A 6,000-nucleotide genomic window follows, 5' to 3' on the forward strand; every position below is an offset into this window, starting at 1 on the left:
CTGCATGGCTTATTTTTCCGGTGCAGCCCCTGGGCCAGCTGCAAGGACCTCCCTCCCAAACCCCATTCTACGAACCCAGGGCTCTGGGGCCTCTAAGGACTCCCAGGCCCCAACAGGGATGGAGATGCACCAGATGGTCCTAGACCAGCTCTGGCACCAAGGCCACCAGGAACCCCCCTGCTCAAAGTACAATGTTAGGTGGGTGTTACCTCCTGGAAACTTTATAACCCCATGTGACATTTCAAAAGGGGCTTCTCCTTGGTCGGTCTGAGGGTTCCCTGCCTTCACTCTAAGAGAGCATGCCTAGGGAGATGGCATCAGACTGCCAGGGTTCCAATCTTGGTCAACCCATTGTGTAACCCTGGATCTTTTACGTCACCTCTTGGGGCCTCAGTTTCCCCATCTGTGAAATGGAAATAATAATACCTACCTTGTGGAGCTGTTTTCTGCATAGGGTATGTGACATGCTTAGGACCATACCTGGCACACAGTGACCCTCAATAAACATTAACTGCCTTCATCATCATTATCTTCATCTTCACCCGTCCTGGATCTCCTACTGTGCAGCCCCTTTGCTGAATCATATACTCTCCAGAATAGAGACCTCAAAGGTCTAATAAATCTCACCGTCTTGGCCCTCTTGGAATTTTCTCTCATACATCCCAGAAACATGGTCCTTCTGGGACATGAGCTTAGAATCTGTACTCTAGGGGCTAGTCACTTTGCCTGCTGTGCCTGACACCTCCTTCTAGCTAGACCCACCTGCCCACACCCCAGGGAAGCAGTATTCATTAATCCTGTCCTGGACCCCCAGCTCACCGTAAGCCAGCAACCAATGCTCAGAGATTCATCAGAAGGTATTCACGGAGCAGCACTCGTGCACAGACACTAGAGACACAGCAGCACACACGAGCCAGCCCAGGCCCTGCCCTCGCAGAGCTTATGGTCTGATGAAAGAGTGAATTGCAAGCAATAATTTCATCAATCAATGTAAAATCACTACTAAGATGAGTGATACAAAGGGAAGGTACATGGGGCCATGAGAGGGGAGTTCAACTGTAATGGGAGGGTCTGACCTCATCAGGGAGGGCTTCCCTGAAGAGGTGATGCTGAAGCTGAAAGATAATGAGAGGCCTCCCTGGGAGGAGTGGAATACATGGACAGAGCAGAGGGGACGACATGAGAGCACCATGTTAGGCTAAATACAGTAAATGGAGGGATGCAAGATGGTGTCCCCATAGGGTCTGGAGGGCAACTTAAGAATTTGTCTTTCTCTGAAATACAGTGGGAGTCCCTGAAGGTTTTTTAAGGCAAGGGTTAATAGATTTGTTTGTCAAAAAAATCACCCTCGCTGCTGAGGATGAGCCTTCCCAAGTCTGTGTGTGTGTCTTGTCTCTGCCCGGGATGCTCCTCTAGTTCCTGTATCAGTCACGACAGGCTAGGTTATGCTGCAGTAACGAACAACTCCTAAATCTCAGTGGTCTCAAACAAAAAAGGCTTAGTTATCACTTAGGCTGCATGTCTATTGTGGGACAGCAAGAGGCTCCACTCAGGTAGTGACACAGGGACCCAGGACAGCAGAAGCAGCCACCACCTGACCTCTTGCAGCTGCCATGCCACAGGAAAAAAGCACTCAGGAGGGTCTCACACCAGCAGCTAAATGCTTTAGTCTAGAAGTGACAGGTGTCACTGTAGTTCACAACTCACTGGACAGCCACATGGCCCCACCCAACACAAGGGGACATAGATTCAATCCTACATGTGCCTGGGTGGACTGGAAATATTTAGGGGATAGCATTAAGGACCGCTAGACACTCGCCCACTCCATCTCGCCCTTCCCCAACCTTAACTCACTCATTAGATCACAACTCTCTCAGTATTCCAGAAGGAGAGACCAGCATGTGCAGGGGAGAACACGGAAGACAGAGAGATCTATGGGAGGGTGGGAGATGAGGCCAAGGAAGGGGCAGGAGCCAGATCATTCAGAGGCTTCTAGGTCATGGTAACAATTTGGTTCTTTATCCCAAAATCACTGGAAAGACTTTTCAGTAGTTTTCAGCAGGAAATGGGGGGTCTGATGTGATCGTCTTTGGAACAGATCACTCTGACTGCCATCCTGAGACTGGTGTGGACGGGAGGTGACAGGTGGACAGTTAGGAAGTGCCACTGTTGTCCTGGGGAGAAACAGTGGTGGCTTGACTAAGATGCTGGGGAAGAGAAGATGGAGAGACGTGGACCTATTCAGTGTATAGGCTAAAACTCCCTAGACCCGGAGACGCACTGGATTAAGGTGGGGGAACGGAGACACCAGGGTTTCTGCCTTAAGGACTAATAGGTTGGTGGCAGCCTTAGCCAAGATGAAAGCCTCAAAGGAAGCTTCCCCCTTAACGGAGGAAGATAATGGGCCAGCCTTGGATCCCGTGCGTTGGTCATGAGATAGCCAAGAGGGTAGGCCAAGGAGGTGTCTGAATAAGCAGGAATGACTCCTGACTCCTTAGTCCAGGATCTTTACTTCCTTCATACTTGCCAATAACTTAGAACTCGGGAAACCTTGCCCCCCTCTCCACGCTCCCCACCAACTTAAGTCCAGGTGACGAAAGATTCAGATGATAGAAGTCTTCCTTGACACCAAGGAGAACAAATTTATGAAATGCATCAATCCAAAGGGTCTAGAGGACTGAATTGTTAACTCAAGTCAGTAGAGCACACAAGTGATGGATGAACAAGGGCTCCCGGGCCAGGTGAGAGGAGTCCCTCATCTTTAAGAATGTCACTAGGGAAGGGAGCTTAGATCCTGCCCCAGCTGCAACTTCAAGGACCAGCCAGTTTGGAACTGAGTGGACCTGGGTGGGGTTTGTCAGGCAATTCTGATATTCCCAGGAGAGTGTGTTCTGCAATAATCCCCGGGAGAACAACACTTCTTAAACCGTGCATCGGGCCGGGGGCTAGGCATGTTCTCTGTGTTAACTCATTTAATCTCACAACTGCCTGGCCAGGCAGGCCTTGTTGGCTCCATTTCAGGGACAGACAAGCAAGGTCCAGGGAGGTCAAAGGTAACCATGCCAAGCCCGAAGTCGTATACTAGCATGAAGAGGAGGAAGGACTCCAGTGGTGAAGCCCCTTTTCACAAGTAAAGCAACTGGCCTGGGCTCTATTCCCAGAAGGGAAGGTTTACAGACACGTGCCCACACAGCACTCTGCTTGCCTGCCTCTGAGAGCTGGTGAACGAAAATCATGTCCCTCTCCCCATGACAGGAGACACAGCCTGTTACTTCTGCCCCATGGACCACACCCCCCAACACTTTCCTTCCTCTCAAGGGGAAATGTGGGCAGAGGCCAGGGCATCATGCGCCACGGAAAATTCTTTTGCCCCAGCGCAGACAAACCCCCTACTTTATAGGGTTTCCAGGCATCAAGAGCAATCTCTCATTATTGCCTCCTGTCCCCACACAAAGAACTGGGTGTGTTTAGTTTCGACCGCTCTAAATTATACACCACAGCCTTTCTCCACATGAAGCAAACGTCTAAGAAAGAAAAGAGGTTTAACATTTTTCTCCCCGAAGTCTCAGCCCATCCCAGGAGTCTTAAGCCCCAATCGCCCAACCCGGTACAAGACAGAAGCAACTTTTCAACCTGCACCGCTCAACGCTCAAGACATTTGTATTCTCCTTGCAGTCACTTGCCTAGGGCGTGCTGGTCTTGACCGGAGAAAGGTCATTGGCCGCTAAGTACCTGCAGAGGAGAGTACCTTGGGGATTGCGAGTTGGGGGATGGTGGCGACACTCCAGAGAGATTTCCCGAAGAGTCTACACCGCAACTAAGATGGAAAACGTATTAAGAAACGGTCCCCGGCGCGGCCACGTTTAGCGGGAAATCGTGCGCCGCCTTGGAAGAGGCCCCACTGCACCCCGCGGGACCCGAGCCCCACACCTCACCCCCATAGGCGCCGAGCCCAAAGTGCCCCCGAGAACTAGGCCAGCAGCGGCAGTGAGCCCTCCAGCATTTGGCGCCCCGCCCCACTAGTGTCACCGCGTTCTCATTCCGAACGCTCGGCCCGGGCCGCCGCTCCCATTGGTCGGCGTCCACGTCAGTCAGCGGGCGGTACGTCGGCGCAGAGAAAAGGCTACATTGTAACAAGGCGAGCGAGCGAGCGAGCAGCAAGCGGGGAGGAAGGAGGCGGAGGGGCGGCCCCCGAATCCCGCAGCGGCGGCGGCGGCGGCGGCGGCAGCTACCTGCCGAGGGTTAACCCACCTCGGGGCCGGGACGAGCCTCTCCACTGGCCCGCGCCCGAGCCGCCCCGATTCCCTGCTCCGCCCGCGATGGTCCCCCGGCTGCCCGCCACCCCCGCAGCCTCTCGCAGCCCTGCACCGGCGGCCCCCGCGCGCGCTGGCAAACTGCCGAGCGCTTTCCGAAGCCATTTTCAATGGCCACATTGGCTACCGGGGCTGACTCACCTTCCCGGGAATGCTGCGGCAGCCGCGGGGCCCGGGCGACGTGGGCGGCCCGGCGGGCGGCTCGGCGGAGGCGGCGCGGCCCCGGCTGGCGGCCCCCGCGGCGGGAGCGGCCGCGCTGCGGGCGCGCTGGTCCCCGGCGAGGCAAAGTTTCAGCGCCAGCCTCGGCGCGGCGGCGGCGGCGACTCGCTGCTGCTCTCCTCCCCTGCTTTGACCACCATCTTATTAGTACAGGAAATGACATGGAAAACGGAAGAAAGCGGCGTTTGGGGCAGACGCGGACCCCCCAATTCAGGGGCCGGAGCCGGGACTCACCAGCCGCGTCCCAACCCAGCCCCGGAGAAAACTCCCGGGGCCCCTTCGGCCCCCGCCCCGCGCCCTGCCCGGTGAGGGGAACCTGGCTCCTCGAACCCAAAAGGAAAGGGCGACTTTTATAATCCAACCCGCGCGGAGAAATCGAGAAAAAAAAATAATAAATGAAAATAGAAAAGGTTAAAAGAACTTTCGAACTGGGACACTTTTTTTGATCGGAATTAAAAGTTCTAGAATTTTAGAAAGTCATTCCTTGGTGGGGGCTCCCTGACCCCCCCGGTCCCATTGCTGTCCGTTTTGAAACAGATCGTCAGGGGAATAAATGCGTTTACATTTTTAACCCTTTCTTGGCTCTGCCGTCCCGCAGCAGGCCCCCTCCTGGTCCCGTTTAACCCTTTGAATGCCCAGCTGTTTGGAGATATAAACTAAAGTTGCAAAACAGAGGCATCCCGCTGAAAGCTGAGGGCAAGGGGCTTGGGGAGTTCCTTTAAATGTTAACTATTTACGTGGGACTGCGGTTTTAAAGTCGCCAACCACACGTGTCCTTCAAATCGAAATTTGTTACAGGGAATGAGATTCTGAGAACCGGACGGGCTGGTCCCTGACTGCCTTGGAAAAGAGGTTTAAGGCGCTCTCGGTTCCTCAGTTTCTCCATCTGTGAAATGGGATTCGACAGTGCAGAGTAACAAAGTAATGAGGAAAAGATGGGGCAGAATTCTCATAAAGACAAAGTGCTTAAAAGCTTGAAAGGCTTCCTTCCGCGCCTAGAAAACGGACGGATTGTGATGGAGAAGGGAACACCGCGGGATGGCGTAACCAAGACAACCATTCCCAAAATAACCGTTTTCTTCTGGCGTTGTCTGCAAGGCGTGTGGCTGAACTGGGAGATCGCTCCTGTCATGGAAAGCTGTGCTGCGCTGGCTTGAAAACGGGAGCCGTAACCTCTAGTGAGAAGTTGCCGGGAGGGATTCGATTCCAGGACCGCACCTGAGTGGGGCGCTGTCCAGTGAGGGGTGGCAAGCCCCCCAAACGTACATAGAAGCCCTGAATGCTGGCACAGGCGGCCTCCAGTGGATACCACCCTGGGGAGACTTCCTTCTACGAATGGAGTTCCCTGTCAATTCACTGCTGTCTGTGGGAAGCCTGGGCCCCAGATGGCAGCCATGATCAGGACTCAGGACTTTTCCAGCTCTTGGAGTCTGAATGTTGGGGGTTGGAGGGAGAAGCACTGTGTGTA

At 54.1% G+C, this 6,000-nt stretch overlaps 1 protein-coding gene across 3 annotated transcripts in view; it reads right to left on the bottom strand.

Annotated features, from left to right (window-relative positions):
- The window catches only part of PRDM11 (PR/SET domain 11), an 85,849-nt gene extending 80,964 nt beyond the window's left edge, over positions 1-4,885 (bottom strand). For 2 of the 3 annotated variants that reach the window (XM_074372129.1, XM_074372127.1), the window contains exon 1: positions 4,455-4,885. The gene's annotated coding sequence lies outside the window, so the exon portion shown is untranslated. The remainder of the gene's footprint in view (positions 1-4,454) is intronic. The other variant, XM_074372131.1, reaches the window with a different exon arrangement.
- Positions 4,886-6,000: the final 1,115 nt, after the last annotated feature.

This window comes from Camelus bactrianus, chromosome 10 (assembly GCF_048773025.1).
Source record: "Camelus bactrianus isolate YW-2024 breed Bactrian camel chromosome 10, ASM4877302v1, whole genome shotgun sequence".
In the NCBI taxonomy this organism is placed as follows: domain Eukaryota; kingdom Metazoa; phylum Chordata; class Mammalia; order Artiodactyla; family Camelidae; genus Camelus; species Camelus bactrianus.